This window comes from Parasteatoda tepidariorum, chromosome 12 (genome assembly GCF_982258835.1).
Source record: "Parasteatoda tepidariorum strain Cologne lab strain chromosome 12, Ptep-v5.0, whole genome shotgun sequence".
Lineage (NCBI taxonomy): Eukaryota > Metazoa > Arthropoda > Arachnida > Araneae > Theridiidae > Parasteatoda > Parasteatoda tepidariorum.
In genome coordinates, this window is record NC_141766.1 from 42,506,547 (window position 1) to 42,533,422 (window position 26,876).

The following is a 26,876-nucleotide window of genomic DNA, read 5'->3' on the forward strand; positions in this document are numbered from 1 at the left end:
CATTTAAATTTAAAGCGATTTATGTTCTCAAATCCTGTCCTTTATACCCTAGACAGAACTAATCACAAAATGTCTGATAATTATGCAAATGAGAGAATTATAATAATGTTAAAGTATTCTGGTTTAACAACCCATTAAGTCGAAGCTACTTGTCAGAAAATAGGCTTTGTCTCAAAGTTTAGCAGAAAATATTACATTGTTCAAGTATCAATGTTTTAATGTAAAACTCATTAAGAAACTTTGTTTGGAAATTAAAAGTGCAACGGAATACCAGAAGGCTTAATTACTATTACAAATATAAACTGAAAAGATCGTGCGTGATAAGTTTTTTAATTGAAGCTCTAATTGCGGTCAAATAAAAGGCCCATTTTCTAAATCTTAATTTTTTCGGCATAAATGAATTCGGTCAAAAATTGACGATAGTAACAAATCTTTAGGTTAAAACTTAATAATTTAAATTTTGGTAGGAAATAACCCTCTCTCTCACAGCCATAATTTTAAAATGAATCAAATATATGCACAGGCGCCTAATTGTATCTCAAAATTGTAAAAAATATGCCGGAAATAATTTGGAAAATTCACCTCAGCAGTTACTTAAATGCTATAATTTGTTTACCGATTTGCCGGAAACGTCTGTCCAAGGGAAAACACACATTATTTTCATAAGATATAAAAATTCCCCTTTTTTAAAAAAATAAATAAACGAAGAAAGAGAAATGAAAAAGAAATTGGAATTATAAAAATTTTGAAGATCTTGTGTCTGTAAAACTTTCGATTCTCCTAAAAGGAAAGGAATAACTGTATACAATTACATTTATAAGCAAAGTTTTAAATTGTAAGTTGAAATTAAATTGCAACCTTTCAACGAACGTGTGAAGTCATCCACTTACAGCAACCCTCACGAAGCAACTTAAATAATCACAGCGAGCAGAGGCCATTTATTTTAGGATGTTGAGAATTTTTTACAGTGGCACTAAACTAAAACAGTATTTTTTGAAGCGAACAGGTTTTCTTAAAATTTTTAGAAATTAGCAGAACTGGCAACTTTCTTCGATTTTTGTAAAAATTTATTCTAGTGGTAACTATGTTTAGGTTTTGATGTATCATTTTTTATTTATGTAAGCTGATTTTCCACACCACTACTTATAAATTATTTAAAAGTTCATATGCAATGCCACTCAGTTCCAGCTCTTTCATAGTAAGGCTTTTAAAATGTTGGCAAAATTACCAAATATTCAGAAAGCTTTGGTTTTAAAATGTCTACCACTCTATGAAATAGTTTTCAAAAAGCATAGTAATTATCAGGCATTCTATAAACTAAAATTAGCAGGTTTATTGCGGGCAATTTCTTTATAGGCTCAACATGGCGTAACACAAGGATTCCAACTGCCACTCTTCCTGCAAAAGTTTTTATAAATTGGTAGATTAAGGATATTTACCCACTTCTTTTAAATTAGTAACCACAATATAAATGCAATAAAGTTACGTTTCATATGTTACTTTGTCATTTTTTCCATGTAGTGGCTGAAAAAACCTACTGCAAAATACTTTTTTACAAGGCGGAGCAAGTTGACATCTCAGCAGAGATGCCAATTTGCTCCGGACAGTAAATATATATTTTAAAGTGGTAGTTTATCAATTGTGATTCTGGGTAGTTTATCAATTGTGATTCTTCAATTTATTAGGTTATTATCCACCACTATTTTTTAAATAATCCGAAGGCTTATATAATTTGCCACTTTGTCGCTATAAGGTCGCGTTACACGGTTAAAAAAGCTAGCACAATTAAATCATTATTTGCAATTTTCAGTTTGTAGTAATTTACCGTTTTTTAAAGAATTATGGCTCGTCCGGAGCAGTTCCTAGTCCTAGTGTTTAGATTTTATTGGGCACCTGGGCCGCGAAGCGGCCCCTATCCCATTCATCTGGAATTTTTGAACAGTTTTGGTTGAGCAATGAGGTAAGCAGGCAATGGAATTGCTTTTATGAATGTTTCAAGCTCTTTGCTTGAATAACAAAAAAGAAATCATAAATAAATTGAGCAGCTTGCTCTAAACTGTGTTTGTTTCATTTTTGAGTTGTTCAGAATTGTATCAGCATGAGTAAACGTTATTTTCAGAAAGGTTGATGAAATTATTTGTTTTGATAGTTATGATATGAGGCGTCGGAGGTGAAATGTGCAGCTATTGGTCTGTAGTTTTTATCTTTGATATAATTTTCAAATTTAAAGATTTCATTAAAATTTGCTGTTTTACATTCTATGGCTTTATCGAAAAAATCTGCGTTTAGCTTGTATATATGCTGTGATAGAGTTGGTATTTTGAGGTCTGCATGTATATTGGTATTCCGGATGAACCATCTTGCACAGGTTATTTTTCTAAGGATCTTGTTTTGGCATTGGTTTAATTTCTTCAGTAGATGTTGAGGTATCGTTGTCCAGGCAGGTGAGGCATAGGTAAGTATTGGGCGGATCATTGCTGTATATAGTAGCTTCTTTAGTTTAAGTGACATATTCTGATTATATATTCGTCCGGAGCAGTTGGCATAGTCAAACCTGCCAACTTTTACGCATTTGGCGTAAAATTTTATTTCTATATTTAAAGTGGTAGTAAAATGTATGCTTTCTATATATTCTTGCATTTATAAACTTAATTTATTATCTTTTTAATCCACCACTATTTTAAAAAAATTTAATTGTATATATAAATATGTAATACTGTAGAAGTAGTCTGCGTAAACCACTCCAAAATACTGCGTATATTTCTGCCTAAAATTGTAATTTAAATTCCATTTTACTACCACTGGGGAAAATCATCTTTGAAAGGATTAAAAGTTGGCAGGTATGCATAGTGACCTTTCACATAAGCCTTTTAATTATTTAGAAATAGTGGTGAGTAAAAACTCTATAAGTAGAATTTACTAACCAAGAATCCATACATTAAAACACCTACCACTAGAAAATATTCATCTACAGTCTAGAGTAAATTGGCATCCCCGTGAGGCTTATCAAATGTTGGTAAAGTTGCTGGAAAGTCTTAAAGCTTCAGTTTATAATTGTCAACAACACTTTAAAATATTTTATAAAATGCGTAGTAGTTGCCAGTCCTGGTAATATTTTATCTGAACACTATTTCTAGAGCAGTTTGAAAGCTGCGACCAAGTTACTTTAGGGATTCCAACCTAGGTGGCCCCTACACTTTTTCAGTTGTTTGTCTTTAGTTTTATACATTCAGTTTCGTATTTAAATAATGAATTGTTAATAAACAATATTAATTTAACAGTTTACTGCTTTAAAACACATAAATTAATTATATTCTGCAACCGATTCTGAAATAAAACCGATATTTCAAGCTACAATCTGAAAACAAATGATTAAATCACACAGAGTACTTAAAAAGATGAGAAAAAGTTTAAGTCTGCCTCGCCAAAATTTTCCATCTTAATTAACTCACAAAAAATATAGTTTTAGATTTGAGCCTCAAGAGAAAGAAAAGAAAGAGGAAAAAAAATCCGAACAGTAAGGAAAAAAAAGTTATAATCGGGAATCAGAAATTAAGAGCGCGGCGGAACGAAGCTCTTTCAGAAATTCGTGTTTTAAATAACTAATAAGCGTTTACCGCGAAAATTGCTAGTAAGTCTCTTAAGAGCTTCTCTCAAGTGAAAATTATTAGCGTTTTCCGACCAAAGGCAAACCCTTTGGGATTCTCTAGCCTAGGCAATGAGGTAAATTGCTTTGGGCTAGGTCAAGCACGTCACACTAAATACTTAAGAATTATGTGCAATTTAACATGCGCTCCTGCTACTTGGTAATGTGACTTCTTTTACTGTAAAGACCTGTTCTTCTATCTAATCTTTATTTTTGTAATAGTTGCATTGAGAACAATGTATTTAGTTTTTATTTTAACATGGAGTCAAGATAGTTGATTTATTTCGGAAATTCTTTCGTTCAAGTGTTTTCTAAACTCGATTTTTGGTTCGATGCTTTCTGAATAAAAATTTGGTGCATTATCAAGTAAATTTAATCAGTTAGCATCGATTATAAATTAAGATCCTAATTAATTAGGCCCTTAAGTATCGAACATTATTTTAATTTTATTAAACGTCGTTATACAGCTGACCCAATTTAGAGTTTAAAACTACCAATGCTCATCTCCGTAGCCTTGTAATTTTGAGCCCAATCCAGAAGACATGAAAACTCTTAGATCAAGCATTGGGAGAAATCTGACTCCAAACTTTTTGATTGAACTAATCCGCATTTGCGTAACATGGAGAGGAAAATTACGAAAACCTGCCATGGTTAACCTGACAGAAAGTGGACTCTAATTCATGATCCGTCTACCACTGAGGACGTCAGCACTGTGGTCGGCTCAAGCCGGGTGTGGAACTCATATTTATCTGCTATCGGTACCGATAGCAGATAAATATGAGTTATTCGACCGATGTTATTCGAACCCGGGAAACCTCATTAGGGGGTGAGCACTCTATTCCGTGACACACCACGGTTCTAAGATCCTATTTGTATCAGAGTTTGCGTGTTTAATTGCTTCAATAAATTAGTAACTGTTATGATTAAACTAGCCATCAATTATGATTACTTTCAACCGCTTCCTTAATTTACCCGAGTTGTCTTGGGTTAGGATATTAATAACTTATTGTTTTGAGAAAACCCAGGATTAAGAGGCATTTTCCCTCACCATTAGATTTTCGGGGAAAGTTTTGATTTGCATTTTCTTCATTTTTTTCTCCTCCTGTTAAACAAAATTTTAATGACAGAATGTCATACGAAGCTCTATACCGTTCTGAATAGATTAAAAATAAACGGGTCGTTTTACTGTTTTACTCGATTAGACGAATAAGTATTAGGTAATTTTTAGAACTTCTAAAGATCCGAATGTTAGAAACTAACTGCCTTATCTTCCCAAATAAATATTCTTGAAATAGATGTCCCTCGCAGGCATTCTGTAACAGAAATAATATTTTTAAGAAGCTAACGAAGTGGGTTTTCTAACGCTCTTTAAGAAATTTTGTATCCAATTTCTTTTAGTTTTTTGAAGACGCTGGTCATCTCAGGCAAAGATTTTCTCAAAATGTAAAGAGATAAGATTATGCCATTTTTTGGTTTTGAATTTTGTACATTTTCCCGTTTTTAGATTTTTTTTTTAGCATTTCATTTTATTTCAACCAAAGCTAAAGTATAGCGTAATTTACGCAAAACGGAAAATAATCTGAAATCTAAAAACAAATAAATACATAATATTAAACAGACTAGGGAATCTTAGATACCCAGGTTAATACACGCCTGGAAAAGTTCAAGAAGTGGTAGTAATATTAATATAATTTTTTTACGTATTATTATGTTTGTAGCTACCGGAACATTTCATTTTCTCAATGCAAATATATTCGATTCGAGGGTAGAGGACATGTAACTTCAATTCGAATGTGGAGACTGATTTTAAGATATTTTCAATTTCGTTTTTGACAAAATTGATACCAATTTTTATTTCATTTCCAAGTGCGTACGAACCCTGATACCGTTAGCCTTATGTCTTAAATTCAGATTAGATCATCACATACTATAGCTCGTTCACCAGGAGTTGGCACTTGGCTCCGCCTTCATCACGTGGTATGCGACGATACTATTTCGCTATTTTTGGGAGAAGGTTGTGAGCAATCCTGAACAATGTTGCTATTTGGCGATCGTTTGGCAAAAATATTTATTTCGCAAACTTTATGTGCATTTTTTTAACAATGAATATTTCATAAATTTGATGATATTTTACACTATTTTTTATGATATTTCTTTCTTTTGAGTGAATAGTTTGTCCTTTATGAGACACTTCGCTGGGAGAACAACAGTTTTTAAATTTAAACTATATTTAATTAGCTAGTGTAACAAAAGGTATATTAGCAGATGATAAAGCAAAGTAAGTGAAAAAGAATTCACTTTCTGTGTTTGGCGCAAATTAAGGGTTGTCTCAATTTCAACAACGGAGATGTTTTTCCTCTTACTCCCCCGCGCTGAAATGAAGCCAAGTCTCAACTCCTCAAGAGGTGGAGCCAAGTCTCAACTCCTGGTGAACGAACTATACATTAAAAAGCCTCCACACGGTATTTTATAAACAGTCTGCGCAGACTGTTTTAAAAGTGGTTCAGTTGCGCGCATGGACCCAAATTCTATTTCTAATAATACTTAAATGAAATTTATCTTATATATTTGAGAATTGAGTCTGTGGTGGTAGACAAATAAGTAATACAAACCAATTATATTCATAAATTAAAGAAATTTTTAGACATATATTTGCTACCACTTTCCGATTTTCACTAGATTTTCTATTAAATGGCTCTTTTGTAAACTGGTTTCCCTTCATATTGGTCTGATCGGACCCTAAAAGAAACCGTGTGGAGACTTTCAGTTGAAGGAGGCGTTGATTAGATGCGGGTGTCATATTTTACATGTTTCGAACGATACTACCAAAAAAAAGTAAATATCCACCACCAGTTTATACGTGAAAATCAAATGAAAATTATTAAAAGCTTATTTAAACACCGGCCCTCTCCGTTCCACCCCCTTAAACAGTTCAGTTCAGTTAAGAGAAAAATGGCAATTTTAACGAAATTATCTATATGTTTTGTTTTATTTTGTTTATATTCAGCTAAAGAAATTACCCTGCTATAATTGCTATTTAGCAATATAATACTTGTACTGAGAGTAATGAGCGAGGTACTAATACTGAGCATTCACATTCATTTGAATATAAGAAAAAAAAATAAGAAGAATTATACATAATTCATGACACATGAAACTTTATATTTTAATCAAACATCACATTAGCAACAGCGGTCATAGATAGTACAGTGCGCAAAATAAAAAAACGGACCACCCTGAATAACTTTTAATCTAATGATCGCATCTTCACGTTCTTGGACTGGATAGATATAAATCTGATAGTGATACTTATACTTATAAATCTGATAAGATACTTATAAATCTCATAAATCTGATAGTGATACTTATAAATCTGATGCAATCTAAAAAAATTTATTAGCTAGTTTTTTTTCCTAAACTAAATATACTGCAACTTTTTTCATTCAAGTCGTTCTCCCTTTCGTTGAAAAAAGAGATAATTGTTAATATATCTGTGTTCTTCATTTCTTCATAACAAGATAAAGAAAAATTAAACAAGGCAAAAAAAAATAATGTTTCAAAATATATATAAAAAAAATGTATAGGTAATTCCTGCAAGGACCATAAATACTAATAATTCTATTTTGCTTGATGTTTCCAAAGAAATAGTTTTCCCACACTATTGATTTTGTCAAGAATCATGCCCAAGAGGAGACTATCTAAGAAACACATATTTATTTTCTTTTTATTCAATGCTTACAGAAACGAACTTAGTCAAACGGAAATTTGCTTTCTCATTGTTACGTAACCAAGAATGCTGAACATATCTTTCCGAATCAAAATAGAAGAATAAAACTACACATTTCATTACATATTTTGATACATTCTATGTAATTGATGTGTAATTAAGGTCTTACACACTGTAACAAATATTTTTCGTTTTAACCCCTTGACATACGAAGACATCTGGGAGACGTCATTTGTTTCTTATGTCAAAATAATAATTGACGCGTCTCAGACGTCTTCAACACAGAGATGCCAACTTGCTCCGGACAGCAGAAAAATATTTTAAAGTGGTAGTTTATCAATTGTGATTCTTGGTTTAATAAATTTAATTTAGTAGATTATTCACCTATATTTCTAAACAATTCGTACTCCTTTATCGTTACCCAGTGAGCACCTGTGTCTAATCCGCGACGTCGCACAACCACAAATCCACAGAAGAAAGCATACAGAGAGGAAACAATTTACAACCATGCCTACGTTGGGATTCAAACCCATCACCTCAGGCACTGCAGTCCAGTACAGTAACCACTAGACCAGTGATCAGCCTGTAACATATATCATAAATATACATTTTAAGTTATTTATAAGTAGTGACCTTAACTGCTCTAATTTTTCGAACAAATTAAAGTAATAATGGCTCAGTTATGAGTTTTTATTATATATATATATATATATATATATATATAACCGTTGTTGAATTGAACAGCCGACCTAATTTTATGAGTTTGCGTCTACTAATGTTCAACTCAATAGCCTTGCAATTTTGAACCTAATCCAGAAGACAAAGGAACTGCTGGATCGATTATTGGGAAAAATTTACCTTCGCGGAGAACTTTTTGACGGAGCTAACACTCATTTGCGTTACATGGAGAGGAAGACGACGAGAACCTCCCCTATGACGGCAAGGGTACTCTAACCCATGATCCGTCTACCACTGAGGATATTTCACGTCAGCGCTGTGGTCGATGCAAGCCGGATGCGGAATTCGTATCGACTGGGATTCGAGCCCGGTTTACTTCATTGGAAGGCGAACGCTTTATCCCCTGAGCCATCGCGGATCCAGACGCAGTTGTTGGAAACTTCTATACTTACCTTATGCAAACAATCCTTTTTGCCACCATAAATGTTTTCGGAAAAATTTTACTTGGAAAAACTGTTGGCACAATTTGAGAGATCATTCTCGAAGCTTTTAGAGGTGGTGCCATTATTTATCCCTACAACCTTGCAAAATTTGCATCGATTAAAATGGAGAGGAAGTTAATAGCTTCGTTCTAGTTTTAACACCAGCAATTTTAAAATCATTCTTGAGGATTGCGAAATCTATATTAAAGTGCATTTTAAATTATATTGTTACTGAAAAAGTAAAGAATTTTTTAAATTCTTCTGCACCTTTTGATAGACGCAAATTTAACAGCAGTAAAAAAGGAAAGAAAAAAAAACACCATTTCTAATCATGCCAACAGTTTTGCTGTGGTGAAAATATTTAGGGATTAAAGAAACTACTATTTGATAAAGATGTTGATTGATGTATCGCTAATTGTCCATATTTTATTCCACAGTAACAATGGTACATTAAAAGTAACTATTCGACCGATTTCACTCAAATTTTGCATTTTGACATGCAAAATTATATTCTTTAAAATGATGCAAAAAGGTGTATACCTTACAATTCAAAATTTTTTCATCCATTATTAAATACGCAATTATTTACCAAATCGCCAAATTCATTTATAAAAAGTCACTTGGGAGAAAACAAATTTATATTTTAATAACATTTACTATTTCTCCAAAATGCTTCAAATTTTCAACAAATATAACAGTGTTACGGCAAAAGAAAACTAACATTTCAAAATTTAAAAATTTTCCTTTTTTTTGTAATTTATGAAAAATGAAGTCTTTTGTCCAAAACCTATTATTATTATAATTATATTTAAAAAAAATAGTGTATTTATTTCAAATACTATGCGTTAGATTATTTTCCATTTGCTAAACTCAGCTGCTTCCGCTTTAAAAACCTTTTTCTTCGAATTTAAAATCTGACTGTTAAGAAATTCTTTCTAAATGAAAGACTTTTTTAAGGAATCTCTTTCTTAAAACAAGTCTTCTTTAGACATTTATTATTTTTTCAAAGAATATTTTACTCAACGAAAAGAAAATAATTTGCATCCCGCTAATTTATTTCCACCAAAAATATCTAATAAAAGTTTGTTAATAAAGCTCATCAAAAATACGTTTAAACTTTAATCCTAAAATAAATAATTTACCAAATTCATTTATAAAAAGCCGCTTGGGAGAAAACAAATTTATATTTCAATAACATTAAATATTTCTCCAAAATGTTTTAAATTTTTAACAAATATAACAGTGTTACCGCAAACGAAAACTAACATTTCAAAATTTAAATATTTCGAGCAATTAATTACTATTACCTTCCATCAAAATTAAGTTTAATATAAATTAATGCACATTTTTCAAAAACCCGTTACCGAGCTGCCAGACATAACGTTATGGAAAAGACTTAATAAATACCGGTAGACGGGCGTAGTAAAAGGCTATTAGGAAGCGCCAAATATTTTTTAGTGATAGAAGAAACGAAGTCATTATAATTTTATCTCCGCAAGCTCTCCCTGCATATTTTTGGCTCGCTGTTCAAGTACCGTGACTGTCTGTTCAACGAAGCGAGCTTTCTAATAACGAAAAGCTACAATTATTTCATGTTACCAAGTGATCGGATGCTATTCCTCCCACCCTTTCCATTTCCTGGATTTCGGTAACCGATTTGGTGTATTTGGCGACAATTCTTTTTTGCTTTTAGAATTTTTAGATACTAAGAATTCTCTACTCACTATAACAACCATTTTATATTAAATAAAAAACACCAGATCATAAATGATAACTTTAATTTTCGGTTTTTAAAGTATAGATTTCAGAGAGGTTATAGATAATCAATTTCTATTTATTTTGTGGATCGATAAGCTATATATATTGCATAAAATGTTTGCTAGGGATTTTCAAACTAATTTGACCTATAGTTATTTTATTTTATAACCGTCGTTGAACAGCAGACCCAATTTTTGGGTTTAAGACTACTAATGTTCAACGCCGTAGTCTTCCAATTTTGAACCCAATCCAGAAGACAAGGGAATTTCTGGATCAAGTTTTTTTGAAATTTGTCTTCGTGGAGGACTTTTTGACGGAACTAACCCGTATTTGCGTTACATGGAGAGGGAAACCACGAAAATAGTTTCTTATAGTATATAACTACATTGCTTTCTAAGTGCAGACACGACTAAGTAAATTTTACAAATATAAAGTGGTGAATTATATATGCCTATGAATTATTTAGAAATAGTGGTGGATAAAAGTCTACTAAATTGAATATACTGAACCAGGAATCACAATTGATAAACTACCACTTTAAAATAAATATTTGCTGTCCAGAGCAAGTTGGCATCTCTGTAAGTGCTATTATATGAATTCGTTCATGCGTCGAATTGACGCATGAGCGCATGACGCATGATTGTATATAAGAAACGTCCGTAAACCCAATGTTAATACCTATTTTAGCTTACTTCTGAAAGTATTTGTAAAATTTTTATGCTCATAACGTTATGAAAAATATTCGTTATTGCCCATATTCTAATAAAGGGCTTCAACTTTCTACGTTTTTCGTAAAAATTTATTTTAGTGGTACCTAAGTTAATGTATTATATTTTATTCATTTAAACTTATTTTCAACACCATTACATATAAATAATTTAAAAGTTCATATGCAGCACCACTTCGTTCTAGCTCCATCGCGGTGAGGCTCTTAAAATGTTGGCAAAATTATCAAAAATTCCTGGACCAAAAATTAAGCTTTGGTTTTAAAATGTCTATCATTCTACAAAGTATTTTTTCAAAAAGCGTTGTAGTTGTCAGATCTGCCTTATATGTTAAGCGACTTTTCAAACAGTCTCCCCAAAAAATAAACATTTCAGATTAATGGTTATAACAAAATTAAACTACGTGTATTCTGTAACTAAATTACGATAAATCTGATGATTTATTTTCTTAAAATACATGTTCGCGACTACAACGTAATTACCTAATGTCTAAACTCTCTTCATACAAACCGGATTTAAAATTAAAATATAAATATTGCATGAATCGGTCTGCGTGCATAGACAGAAGAGGAAATCCCGATTAGAACATCGAACGTTTGTCTCTTTTCCGCAGAAAATTGTTCGTTTATCGAACGATGGCGCTCGTCTGTTTCTTATGACGTTGGAAGTTAGGAGATTGATGGTTTCCTTACGAATAGCCTCATATAATATGAATTAAAATGCGGGGCTTATCGGCTGAGTTCATACATTAGTTCGATCATAACCTGCCTTCGTCTTCTTCTGTAAATAACAGACTTACCCCACCCTTGGCGGTAGCCAGCCTTCGCCATCAAGCCAATTAGGAGTTCTTTATACAGTCACTTTATCACGTGTGAAGAAATTTAGATTATCTAGAATTTAATAAATGATAGAATATACGCTTAACTTCTTTTATCGTTGATTTCTGATTTTTTTTCCACTTCTTTTTGGGATTAGATTAATGGGTAATGAAACAAATTTGTCATTTAAAAAAATTATATCTTTTTTTAAGCTTTATTTTTATGTATTAATGATTAAAGTAGTAGAGTCAATAGGTTAAAAAAATTAATGCGACATATTTGAAAAACTATGATGGATTACAAGCTGGAATCGTTTACGTACATTTTAAGGTATTGTAAATAATGTCTCTTTTAATATTCATCGATTTTTTTTTGCATATACAGAGAGAGGTTTAAAGTTGAAAATAGAGTACGGAAAATTAAGTTTTTTTTAGAAAACTGGGAATGCGAAAGAATTTTTTTTTCAGAAAGTAAAAAATAATAATTTAATTTTTTATTTATTTATTTATTTTAGTAACAGCAATGGTTCGACTAAAAAAGCGTTGTACAATTACTAATGAAAGGAAAAACGGAAAAAGTCTCAGTAAAAGAACTTAAAATTATAATGCAAAGTTCAAATTCTTTTTCAATAATTAAATACTATATTCAATGTCACGTAAATGTTTAATCACAAAATAAACTTATAGAATTAGGTATTACAAACGTCTTAGTCATATTTTATATTTCCTTTTTATAACCGCCGTTAAAAAGTCGACTCAATTTTGAGTTCACAATTACTACTGTTCAACTCCGTACCCTTGCAATTTTGAACCCAACCCAGGAGACAAGTGGAACTCCAATCACCTGATGGTGGATTTCATTTTTCATCGGCTGCTAACCCCATCATTTTCCCTACATAGCAGCATGCATGCACGATGGATGGTTTAAAGGCAGCTGATCGACCCTAGATGCCCAGTTTTATATTCAGTATAAGCCTAAGGATTTCTTAGATAAATATTTAGATTAAAATTTTTGTCCCCGTAAAATGAATGGTGAGCTATTTTCAGATTAGCTGTATAGTATTAAGAATCACGAGTTCAGATTTATGGGTTAGATGCAGATATTTTTTCTATAGTTTTAGCTACAGTAACTTAAAATTAAATTTACCCGACCAAAAACCATTCAATCATTTCTTACCAGTAAAAAAAATATGCCCACAAAACGGATCAAATTAATATTTCTGATGCCATGCTGAAAAGACATGTAATGTTTCTTTGAGGAAAAAATTAACAAAATATAAAAAAATATGCTAATAAAAGAATACAAAATATTTTGTTCAAAATAGCGAAACTTTCTTTGAAACTTCAATTATAAAAAATATGATAATTTATAAAATATGATAATGAGGGAAATGTGATAAAAAATATATCATAAAAATTATACCATTTTTTGCAGGTAAATTTACGAGTCAAACAAGACTGTAGGAAAGTAAACTGCTGGCACTTTAAATTTCTCTCACATGCACTACTGTTACCTTTAAATTACCTACCGCTACCTTAATACCCTCCAACTACTACAGTTTTTGTAAAATATTTTATAGAGTAATAAACATTTAAGAACCAAAGCTTTCCAAACTTTTTGTAATTTTTCCTACATTTAGAAGCCTCATTACGAATGCAGACGTGCCAACTTGCTCCGGACAGCAAACATATATTTCAAAGTGGTAGTTTATCAATTGTGATTCTTGGTTTAATAAATTTAATTCAGTAGATTTTTATCCACCACTATTTCTAAATAATTCGTTGGCTTATATAATTCACCACTTCGTAGTACCTTTTACATACCTGCCAACTTTTAATCCCTTCAATTATGATTTTTCGCAGTAGTATTAAAATGGAATTAAAATTTAAATTTCAAGCAGCGAAATAGGTTGTAATTGAAATAGCTTGAGCTGATATCGTTGAGAGTAACGCATATTAATATATATGCGTAAGTTTTTTAAAAATAGTGGTGATCAAAATCATTTAAAAATTAAGTTTATAAAAGAAAAAATAGTATATATTTGCTACCACTTTAAATATAAAAATAAAATTTTACGCCAAATGCGTAAAAGTTGGCAGGTATGCTTTTACATGCTATGCCTTTTAAAAAGCAAGCAAAAATAGTCAAATATTTGCAAAATTTACTTTGTAGTTATTTACCGTTTTTTTAAATTATTTCGGCGTTTCCGGAGCAGTTGGCTTCTCTGCGAGTGAACCGGATCAAAGTAGTGCTGCATTTGAACTTTTAAATTATTAACCGGTTATCGCCCAGCGTCACATATTTAGGACAGTTCCTTTTTTCAAAGACATTCATTGTGGTGGGAAACTTTTTTCAGTATTTTCATTTATCTGGGTGAATTAAAAGATTTTCAGATACCATGATGATTTAGTTACTTCTGATTAGATCTAGAGTTATAAGGAGCAAGTACTTTTTGATCTATCAAAGACTTTTTGAATGCTCTAACAGTAGAAAAACCAATTAATTTCGATAATATATAATACCACTTTTTTCCATAAAACGACTTTTTGTATCATTTCAATATATAAATTCGGAACAAAACGGGTTAATATGTAGCGGTGTATAAAATAAGTTCAAGCAAATAAAAAATAATACATTAAAACTCAAACATAGCTACCACTAGTATAATTTCTTGCAAAAAGCTTAGAAAGTTGACAACCCTGGTCTAGTGACCACATAATTTAGTAGTTTTCAAATATTAAGTGGAAAGAGTGAAAACTTAGAGGCTTGTCCGGCAAACTTTCTTAGCTGTTTACACAATTGATAGAAAGAGGTTGAATCTAAGAACCTTCAGGCAAAAGCTAATATTTTACTGATAATTATAATACGAATTTCTTCGAAAATGACCGTCTTCGGCGTTAATAAGTCAATACAAATGAAAATGAGAATAGCCTAACGTTGAGCCTTTCATCTCTCTGCCTGTGAAATGAACAGAAAAGAAGGCCAGAAATATGATAGAAATGATAAGAAAAATTGATCAGATAGGATGAAAAGAATTTGAGATGGTACCATAATTGGCTTCCCTTGAGACATTTCTGAAGAAAGAGGGAAACACTTTTACAAAGAAGATAATGCATTTTTGGTAATGTGGACTGTATTATTGCGAAATCACTAGTCATAGAAAGACACGTTTATGAATAGATTCATTTACGATTGGAAAAATTAAGTTTTTCTTTTTAACTCGTTTGAGGCACCATTAATTTTAGTTAGAAGATTTATTTTTTCTTAAATAAATATTAAAATAAGTATTTTATAATGGATGAATTATATTTGTAATTGTGTCTTTTCTATGAAGTCGAGAATTTTTATTATCAGATTTTGTTTTAAGTTACTACTAATTTTTCTTTCTAGTAATTTGTTCTACCTATTATTTTCCTTTCCATCGGAATATATCGTTCAGTTACTTTTTTTTTCAGTATTATTATTTGCCTTGTATTACACAAGGTAACAGCTTTTTTTTTGTCTTCTGCTGCGTAAGAGTTATTAAGGGAATTTTCACATCGCTGATTTCTAATTTGCAATCGGTTTCTCTCTACAAGCTACAGTTTTTATGCTATTTAACAATATAGTTTGAATAAGTATTTTTTAAGATTCTTTCTGTGGACAGCTAAACATCCCCACTTCTCAAGTGCGTAAGGTGTGGTGGTAAGAAAAGGGTAACACACTTCAGTTTATTATTTGATATGCGAAGGTCAGATGTTTTGTGTCTTAAGTAAAGCCACAGACAAGTGTATACGTATGTATATAAACCCATACGTTCTTTATGAACTTGCAAATTCAGATTTCCGAAAAAAATAAATTAAACTGTAATTATCATTTTGAAACAAAAATATGTAGCTTTCGGAACTGAGCTAAATTCACACCTGAATGTCCACATCTGAATTTCGGAAAATAAAATTCCTGTATAAATGCAAAAACAAAAACTTTTTGCCTTCAGAGCAATACATAAAATAATTTTGCATTAAATTTATGTATGCATTTTTGACACTTAAACGGAATGATTGACAGCTCTGTGTTAGTAATCAGATGAAATAATTTAAACAACTTAAGCTGCCTTAACTGCAAATAGGAGTAGACAGGCAAACATTTTTAACTAAAAACAAAACGTTTTTGTAATATACCATTCGTAAATGTAAATTCTCCTGGACCTTATGAAAAGTAATAGTAAATTTATGTTAATGCTACTAATAATTTCTTTTATGAAGGAGCCACCTCAACTCTGAAAGTTTAGTTGGGAGATAATTTTCTCCCATACATTTCCAGGAAAATAACACTTAGTGGAGGTCTAAAATATAATATAGTATCGAGGATAGCCAACCACTCCGTTTTTGGAATAGTTTCAATAAACTAATAGTGAATTAAAAATAGAAACTTGTAGAAAAAAATAATTATACCTACACCTTAAAGTGTCACCATGAAATATCTGAGTCCTGTCTTGTCTTGAATTGAGAGCTGGGCACCTGGGCAGCAGACCCTATCCCATCAATCATGTATTTTTGAATTGGTTCTTTGTGGTCAGCGGCTCATCTGGTAGCTGTCCAAGCACTTGATAATATTAAATTCGGAGCGGCGATGACTCAGGGGATAGAGCGTTCGCCTTCCAAGGAGGCGAGCCGGGTTCGAATCCCAGTAGATACGAAATCGGCATACGGCTTGCACCGACCACAGTGATGACGTAAAATATCCTCAGTGGTAAACGGATCGTGGGTTAGAATCCCCTTGACATCAGGCTAACCGTGGGAGGTTCTCGTGATCTTCCTCTCCGTGTAACGCAAATGCGGGTTAGCTCCATCAAAAAGTCCTCCACGAAGGCAAATTTCTCCCAATACTCGATCCAGGAGTTCCCTCGTCTTCTGGATTAGCTTCAAAATTACAAGCCTACGGAATTGAACACTAGTAGTCGTAAACCCATAAAATCGGGTCGGCTGTTCAACAACGGCTATAAAAAAATACTTAATTCGAGGGTGGGGAATATATATATATATATGTAACAGATTTCCTAGACATTCTACACAATGCCAATTGAGAAACTGGCAAAGTATAAAATTTTCTGTGGCCATGTTAGTAAAAGTGATGAAATGGATATTTTGTGCAATATTTCTTTCTGAACTGAAAATAATTGTGACATAAATGTGAATTTTTTATGTGAACAATTTGTTTCCCTTAATTAGAAAGACATAAATTATGTTTTGTACAACTTTCATTTTTCTTGACGCATTTTGAATAAATTTTTTTAATGACACTCTCATTATTTTTCGGAAAAAAAGTTTTATTTTTGAGAAATGAACATTATTTACGTAATAACCTCATCAATATGTTTTTTTCGTAATTTGCCTAAATAGCATTTGTCATTCTATAGAATGCCGGCGTTTCATACTTCGCCGGTAACAAGCCTTCGCCGGTATATATATATATATATATATATATATATATATATATATATATATATATATATATATATATATATATTTTTATTATATATATATATATATATATATTATATATATATATATATATATATATATATATATATAATATATATATATATATATATATATATATATATATATATATATATATATATATATATATATATATAATATATATATATATATATACATTCTTTACAAACTTGTACTTTAAGACAAAACTAAACTGAAAATATAATCACGTTTAAAAAATTAGGTGTAATTATAATTTTAAGTAGAATACATTTTATAAACTGCTAATATTCTTCAGCTGATTTGAATGAGCAATTAAAATGCAAGTCACTATTTTGCCTAGAGCTATATAAAAAAATGCAGTATTTCAAGTTTTATAAAAATATTTGCTTAAAATAATCTTTCTTTTGACTATGGGTCTGAATTTTATTCTTTTTAAATAACACTCTTTACCATTAACTCTTTTTAATTAAATTACTCTGATTAGTAAACTAGCTAATTTCATACCTGCCAACTCTCCCGTATTTAAACGGAGATTTTATTTTCGTATTTAAAGTGGTAGTAAATATATACTATTTTTTCTTTTATAAATTAAATTTTTAAATGATTTTGATCACCACTATTCTTACAAAAATTAAGCTTATATATTAATATGCGTTACTATCATGGATGTCAGCTGATGTTTCTTCAAACACAAGGTATTTTTTTTTGCTTACAATTGAAATTTTAATTCCATTTTACTACCACTGGGAAAAATCGTAATGGAAGGGATCAAAAGTTGGCAGGTATGTAATTTGTTTCGTGAGGAGTTAAATGCACATGGTGACTTCAAATTTATTCGCTTTTTAAGAGATAATTCCACGCAGCATTAATTTTTAATAATTATTTGTTGCTTTTAAGATTTTTTTTTTCATAATGGTTGAACAAGATTTGAAATGGAAGCAGGGCTCTGCCAACTGCTAAGCTTTTTTCAATCTATGTTATATAGTGATTGATAAATAGTTTTCAGAATTTTTGGTAATTTTGCAATCAATTTGAAAGTTTCACCACGAGAAAACTGGAACAAAGTGGTGTTCTATATGAACTTTTGAATCATTTGCATGTTTTGGTGAAGAAGATGATATTTATCAAATCTACAAAACGAAAAACTATACCTGAAAACATAAATTTAGCTACCACGGTAAGAAATCTTGCCAAGAAGCGTATAAAATTGGCTACCTGTTTTAATTGCGATACAACGTTTATATGAACTTGTTTCAAAAAGGTTAGGACGGGTAACGATTATTTCATTACCTTGGATATGAAATATTTTATTTTAAAACTTATTATATTAAATATTTATGTAGCTGATGTTTCTAGAGGTAGAGCAGCTAAACAGTATAAAAATTTCGGTCTAACTAACTCATAAATATCCTAACATGTCTTCCACACTGTGCTTTTTACACGAAACAAAATTTTGTCAATGGTAGGCTTAAAATTAATTGATTTATTTCAAATTGCGTGATTTTTAATTACAAAATTTTTAGTCATGAATTTTTAACGAAATTTATTTTATTGTATTGATGAATATTCAGAATTGTAAATTCAGAAACACGTTTTTTTAATTGTATGCAATCTATAAATGTTGCAACTTTAATCCATCATTAAAACATATGATTTATCTCATATGAAATAATTATATATTTTCAAAATGTCTAATTTGTTAAATACCATTTTAATTTAAGAATGCTCACTGTAATATTTTTAAATTTATTTTGACCTTAATTAATAAAAAAATAACGAAAAAGTTATGAAAAATATGTTAAAAAAAATTCTCTTTCAAGAGGTTATAAACTTGAACAAATATAGTTCAACTTTATTATAATAAAAGAATAGAATTCGATCATTTGCTGTAAACAGAAATGAAAAAATAAAACTTTGGGACAAACATCAATACTGCAATTTACTGAGAATAATTTCAATAACTCTCAAGGCTCAAGGATAAACTATCTCTGATTAGAAATTAAAGAAATTTAAAGATCAGTCTGAAAAGATGCAATTTATTTCAAAAAATATTTTGAAAAAAATTCTTTTTTTTTTTTGCTTTTTAAAACTGGTTAATAATATTTAATTAAGTAAATAGATTCCACTCTTATCACAAAAAAGGCACAGGTATTGCACTCAGTATTCCATAACCATAAATTATGAAACTTATATTTTTCACATTTTTTGACATAAATTAAAGCAAAATAATGTAAAAAGTGTGCAAAATATATTTAATAAAAATTCTGACTCAAAGGAGTAGAGAAAGATATTAAAGTCAACTAAGACTCTAAGACATTAACGTCCTTTAATTTAACATTCGTAATGATATTGCAACTGATGCCACTATTTTCATTGCTGCATATGAACAGATCTGGATTTAATTTAACAAGTGTTCCAGTTTGGCCTCAAAACCAGTCATTCCTTGCGATTATTGGGATTTTAATGATGATAGATGTTTCACTAAAGATAGAATGCGTATAACGTGCTGACTGATCATGCTTCAATCTGAATCAATGAAATTCTATTTAGTCCAGTGCACCTAATCAAATGTTGCCTAGTGTGATTGCTACAGTACACAACATTCCTTCCTTTGACAATAATGAGAAACATACTCATCTCTATTCATAATTAATTATCAAAATCTATCTATTTAATTAAAAATTATTCATCAATTTTAAAAGCAAAAAATATTAATATTTTTTTCAAAACATTTTTTTGAAATAAATTGCATATTTTCAGACTCAAATTTCTTTTATTTTCTTATCTAAGAAAATTAATATTTGAGATTTATAGAAATTAGTGTTAGTAAAATACATTATTAATATTTGCCTAAAATTTCGATTTCTTCATTTCTTTTTACAGCAAATGAAATTTCTTTATTGTTTTATTATAATAATGAGAAACATACTCATTTCTATTCGTAACTAATTATCAAAATCTATCTATTTAATTAAAAATTATTCATCAATTTTAAAAGAAAAAATATGAATATTTTTTTCAAAACAATTTTTGAAATAAAGTGCATATTTTGAGACTCGTTTTAAAATTTCTTTTATTTTCTTATCTAAAATAATCAATATTTGAAATTTATTGAAATTAGTGTTAGTAAATTACATTATTAATATTTGTCCAAAATTTCTATTTCTTCGTTTCTTTTTACAACAAATGAAGGAATTTTATTATTTTATTATAATAATGAGAAACATACTCATCTCTATTCATAACTAATTATCAAAATCTATCTATTTAATTAAAAATTATTAATAAATTTTAAAAGAAAAAATATTAATATTTTTTTCAAATTTTTTTTGAAGTAAATTGCATATTTTCAGACTCGTTTTAAAATTTCTTTTATTTTCTTATCTATGATAATTAATATTTGAGATTTATTAAAATTAGAGTTAGTAAATTTCATTATTAATATTTGTTCAAAATTTCTATTTCTCGTTTTTTTATTTACAAATAATGAAAGAATTTTATTGTTTTATCATAATAAAGTTTGGTTGTATATTTATTTAAATTTATAAACTTTTAACGCTGAGTTTTTACATTAACATGTTGAAAGCCATGGGGGTCACCGGTAATACGCTTTTTTTTCTTTTGAAATAGAGGTGTTGGTCACATAATGGGAGAATTAATGGATTTACTGATGAAATAGGAATTAATGGATAAACCTTGCTACCAGTAAATAAAGTTTCCGAGCTGCCAGAGAAAATTTTGTAACTGCGCTAAGGTTTGAATTACTTTCAGCTGGTTGATAAACTAGCTATCATGAACAACTTAAACTTCTGAAGTCCTCGACGAGAACATGTTTTAGATGTATTTATAGGAAATTGTGATTAAAACTATGCGGTATTAAAAGTATTGCGTGAAAAGCTTTTTTTGTAAATTTGCATAGGTGCAACTTTTAGGCGTTTTTTTAATCGAAATTCCGTTAGTGGTAGAGATGCCAACTTCTCCGGACACGCCAAAATAATTAAAAAAGCTGTAAATGTACAAAGTAAATCTTGCAAATATGTGACTATTTTTGCTTGCTTTCTAAATGGTATAGCATGACATGAGTGCTTCACATGACTTGATAGGAAAATTCTTAGAGTACCTGCCCGTGAAGCGGTCATCTCACTCCTTCGTATAATTTGTTAGAAAAAATAATTGTGACTAATGGCATAGGTAAGGTAGAGATTCGAGTGGCGGCAGTGAAGCCTCTGCATAATTACAGTCATATCTGTGTTAAGGTCAATTTAAGAGCTGAAAATGATTTCATAGTCTGAGAACATGGAGTAAATACTGGGGAGGTCCCCTTAGTCAATTGACATGAGTGCTTGCTTGCTTTATTTAAACAACTGGGTGCCTAGGCCACGCAGCTGCCCCTAACCATCCATCTTAAAAATATTATTACAGTGAATATAACATTTTGATTTATGTAACAGTGTGGTGACATAAAAATAACCATGATTAGAAATTTGTACAACTTGATCGATGATTTACATAAATTGCCTTTAAAAAAGAGGTGAATACAGCCATGATTAGGTCGATATACATGAGATACAAGCTTTATCTGTGAAATTACATGAATTGCAGTTGAAATTTGAAATTGAGCATAAAAAATTGATGATAACATATATACACATGATCAGGAAAATTGTGAAGATTATAAATAATTATTATGAGAATTATAAATTATGAAGATTCTACATAAATTTTTCTAAGCCATAGTGGCGCCATCTAGTGTGATAAACATTCAAGAGTATAAATATGCATAGTACTAGAGATATTATCGAAAGTTCGAAAAAGAGTTCAGGTTTAGTCAAAGTGGCTTTAATCTGGAGTGGACTCACGCATGATTGCTTGAAGTAGTTGTAGGACTTCTGTTTTTTAATAGTTCTTTTAATTCTTTGATGATTGAGACAAGTCTATAGGCTTGACCTGCGTTGTTGGTGGAGTTATAGTTGGAGTTGCTCGAGAGCCCTTCTGGGGGGACGGATGCTGCATCCCGTGAAGTTGGCGGTGTGTGCCTCACCACAGTTGCAGCATTTGGGTGGTGTAGTTTTGTCTTTATGCACTGAAAGGAACGGTGGTCGGCGGCACATTTAAGGCATCTTGGTTGAGATTTGCACGTTCGCTGTGTGTGGCCGAAATTCTGGCAGTTGTAACATTGGATTGGGCTATTCCCGCCACGGAATCTTTCAATTTTCACAGGAAGGTCACAAATATTGGTAACTGAGTAGATTTGCTGATTTTGGTCTGTTTTGATCAATATTGTGAGAAAAAGTGGAGGAGCCGAATAGGCTCGCCCACTTTTCTCTTAAACTGTATGACTTTCTGTGTTATAATGCCTGTCTTGGCCAATTCAAGGGAGATATGTTCTGCATTGGTACCAACTGGAAGTCCACGGACTAGAACTTTAACCCCTTGGGGACGGGTGATTCAGAAAAGCATTCGTACCAAATCAGAATCAAGTTGTAATTAAACAAAAAAACTGTAATTTAAATGCAGTCGTTGCTAATTTGACAGACTTAACTTTGCTTTTACTTTAATTATTGTTTAGTTTAATCATATATATAATCAATATTAGTTCAAAGTATAACTAAATAGTTTTATTTTGAACAAAGTATTGGTGAATTAAATAAATCAAACAATTATATCTCCGCCCACAAATAAACTGCTAAATAAATACTTTGATTACCAGTTTTATATTTTTACCCTGATTGATACGGTCTTATACTGTCACGTATTTGTGACAGTCGGCGCGAAAGGGTTAATGTGCATGATTGGTAGATCTATTTCTGGAGTTGTGGGTGGAGCTGCAGTTGCATGGTAATCCTCCTTGGGTTGGGCTAAGTCAGGATCTACATTGGTTTCAGAAGTTGCCAGGAAGTGGCGACATCTAGTAAGTAAATGGAGGGCTGCTATTTGTAGTCATGAAGGAATTTTCTTCAGATCTTTCAACGTTACTTTGCTTTTTCTTTTTCCGCTTTTTGGAGGGGGCTCTGCATTATTTTTAGCTGTATTTTCTGTATCGGTTGTCATTTCGCTTTTCTGTTCTAAATTTTGGCCTGCATCTTGAGTTTCCATGTGTTGAGTTTTGAGTTGCGTGCAATTCTGGAGCACTTTCTCTGTTGTTTTAATTTGTTAGTTGGTCCATCCTTATCATTTCCATTCATTCTTCATGTAACATTCGTTCACCTGGACTCATGCTTTCCACACTTACCGTTGGTTCTCGTGATGTCTTTTCGGTTTGCCGTTTTTCGCCACGTGGATGATTTTGATATGTAGCCATATTGCGTGATTTGATTTTGTTGTCGAATTCTGTGGGTTCCTCATCCGTCGTAGAGTCACTGAGTTTTGACGCCCGGTAGGCGTGCTTGTCTTTCACCACGTCCGCAACGTCGCAGACTCATTTTGCAGTACTTTAAAAATTGAATTGAATAAGTTTAAACTTAATTTTTGTTCTTTAAACTACGAGCTTCAAACTTTGCCACGTCCAGACATAATTGCAAGAGAATCATTAAGAACTACTCACCAAAAGGATTAAACATCAGTAACTCAAAACATCAAAAATGTTTTCCTCCTCAGGAACATCAAATGGGCGACATCATGACCGTAAGACAATTGACATGAGTGCTATAAAGTGGTGAATGATATAAGCCTACGAATTATTTAGAAATAGTGGTGGATAAAAATCTACTAAATTGAATTTATTAAACCAAGAATCACAGTTAATAAACAACCACTTGAACATATTTATTTGCTGTAGGGAAGCAAGTTGGCATCTCTATGTATATAAATATAACTATTTTTGTGTGTTCTATATTGCATTAATTTCTTCAAATCATTTGAGTAACGATTGTATAAAAAAATTTAAAATTTATTCGAATTATGGTGCTTCTAATAACCTTGGCTTCGATGGTCACCGGTGGCCTCCATGGCATTCAATGTGTTAATTATGCATGGAAGAATCGTTATAACATTGGTACAGTCACGTGAGAAACTTTTAAGTGGCACCCAAAGGGAATAAAATATTTACTTAACATCTTAATGTAGTAATTATAAAAAATAGTTTATATACTTAAACTGAAATTTTTAAATAATTAAATTTGAGAATTACAAAAAATGAAGCATGCTTTAGTTACTACCTAACTTAAAAATCTTTTTTCATTGACGTAATTTTTATTCATTTATTAAACGAAAGTAGACGTAGTCTTAACCCTTTACGCAAAATTTTTATGAAGCATATTTTTTGTACTTTTTATGAAACAAATTAATCACACTTTCATACTATTTTTGTTTGCATTTTAATAATTTATAGTTGTAAAATACAGCATTAAACACTGGCGTCTTTTTTGGCGTTAAAGGCTTTTTTTCAAACACGGCTCCCTACCAAACAATAATTTTTCCAATTCGCACTTATTCGCAGTTATTTGCATATAAAAAAAGTAGTTATTCATCGTTGAAATTACTTTCATTTACGAAATCAATTATTGATAAATTTTTGAACATGAATGAAGAGAAAAATACTTCTTTTTGGATTTTACATTTTTGTCGAAACATGATGCCGATAAACTAGTAGGTTTTTTTAGCAATTATCAGGCTGTATTTTATAATTAAAGTACCAATATACTTTCTTACTTGGAATTAGAGGGTCAGAAAAAAATATATAAAATCGACACCGTTATTCCATCAGCGACAAAAGGTTCCAAAACATGAATTTTCTGCCTAGTTAAAAACATTTCAATAAATATAAATTTATTTCTGTTTAACAAACACCATAAACGTAGTGGAGAACTGGAATTTTAGGGATTGTTACTTGGCTTTGCTATTTAGAACAGTTAAGTGCTATTATGTAATAAAATGCTATAATGAAATGTAATTAAGTACTGATACACCTTGATTCCATGGTGAATTCCAAAGGTTTAAATTGCACGTAAATTTTAGGATTTAAATTGACCATTTGCATTGTAAATATTTAATTTTCAAACAAACTGATATGACTGGGATGGATATAATTTGGCAATTACAATTTTTTTTCTTTTTTGCTTCTCCCTTTCACTGTAATTGTTTCGTTTTTTTTTTCATCTTTTTCGCTCTCGGCAACTGTGGTCTTTCCACTTTTATTTATCACTTCTAATTTTCCGTGAGCAACATTACGTTTTATAATTCAAATCACTTTTGTTTCCCTTCATTAACGTTTGGCATGTTTTGAAAGTTGGCGCCTATTTCTCAGCACCAACTTTCAAAACATGCCAAACAAGTCAACTGTTATTTTCAATTTGTATATTTTCAAATCGAATGAAATTTTTAATCAAGTTATATCTTACCCCTTCTGTTTCTTCTGATTATTTACTTAACCCCTTGGGGACGGGTGATTCAGTAAAAGCATTCGTACAAAATCAGGATCAGGTCGTGATTAAATAAAAAACGGTAAGTTAAATGTAGTCGTTTCTAATTTGACAGACTTACTTTGCTTTTACTTTAATTATTGTTAGTTTAATCATATATATAATCAATGTTAATTCAAAGTATAACTAAATAATTTTATTTTGAACAAAGTAGTGGTGAATTAAATAAATCAAACAATTATAACTCCGCCCACAAATAAACTGCTAAAGAAATACTTTGATTACCAGTTTTATCTTTTTACCCTGATTGATACGGTTTTTTTTCTGTCACGTATTTGTGACAGTCGGCTCGAAAGGGTTAATACTACTATAAATATTGTGGACATCTAGTACTTTCGGGTTGACATCAACGGCAGCCAAATTTTTAATTTTCTAAATGAGCAATGCTAGTAAAACAAGTCTTGATTAATATTTAGAACGTAATTGTCCGTAGTCAATTGCAGTAATACATTGTAATGCCTGAATCAAGAATGATAAATTTGAAGCTGTTTCTGAATACATCTTGAATATTACTTCCCAGAATGCGCTTGATACTAAAGCTGTGCATCTTGTCAAATAACTATACCGTTGAATACTTGATCTGTATACAATAATGTGGGCATGCTGAACATTATAATTCAAAACCGCTTCCGTCTATATTATTATATTAAGGCGTGTACATACTATCATAGTTGAAAATTGAGCAGAATTACAATGTTATTGTCCCAATGATCGTTATTTTAGTAAAGGGAATGTTTTAGTAAAAACACTGGAGAATTATTTGCTGGAAAATCTGGCAGTTTAAAACCTGGCTTCAACTGCACGGTAGTGTTAACTTTATTTACTTTTTTTGAATAAATTCGAACAATAATTTAATATTAGACAATTTATACACGGCTTTCTTTTATATTTTGTCATCATTTAAAGACTAAAAATACAGTAGTAGGGAATTGTAATTAATTTCAGACTAATAATTACAAGTTTGCAAGCAAATGCGAATTTCTTAATTTTTGTAGGGGTATCTTGTAAATATTGTGGATTCTTAATGGGTGATAACAGACACATTTAACAGATTCTTTAATGTTTTATTTGTGGGGGGAGGGGTAACAGATTCATTAAAGTGAAAAGTAGCAATTATGTAAATCTTATAAAGAATGTTA

General features: G+C 30.8%; 1 protein-coding gene across 1 annotated transcript in view; it reads left to right on the forward strand.

The window, feature by feature from the left end:
* The window catches only part of LOC107455861 (uncharacterized), a 259,904-nt gene that overhangs the window by 88,149 nt on the left and 144,879 nt on the right, over positions 1 to 26,876 (forward strand). The gene's annotated exons all lie outside the window — the stretch shown is intronic.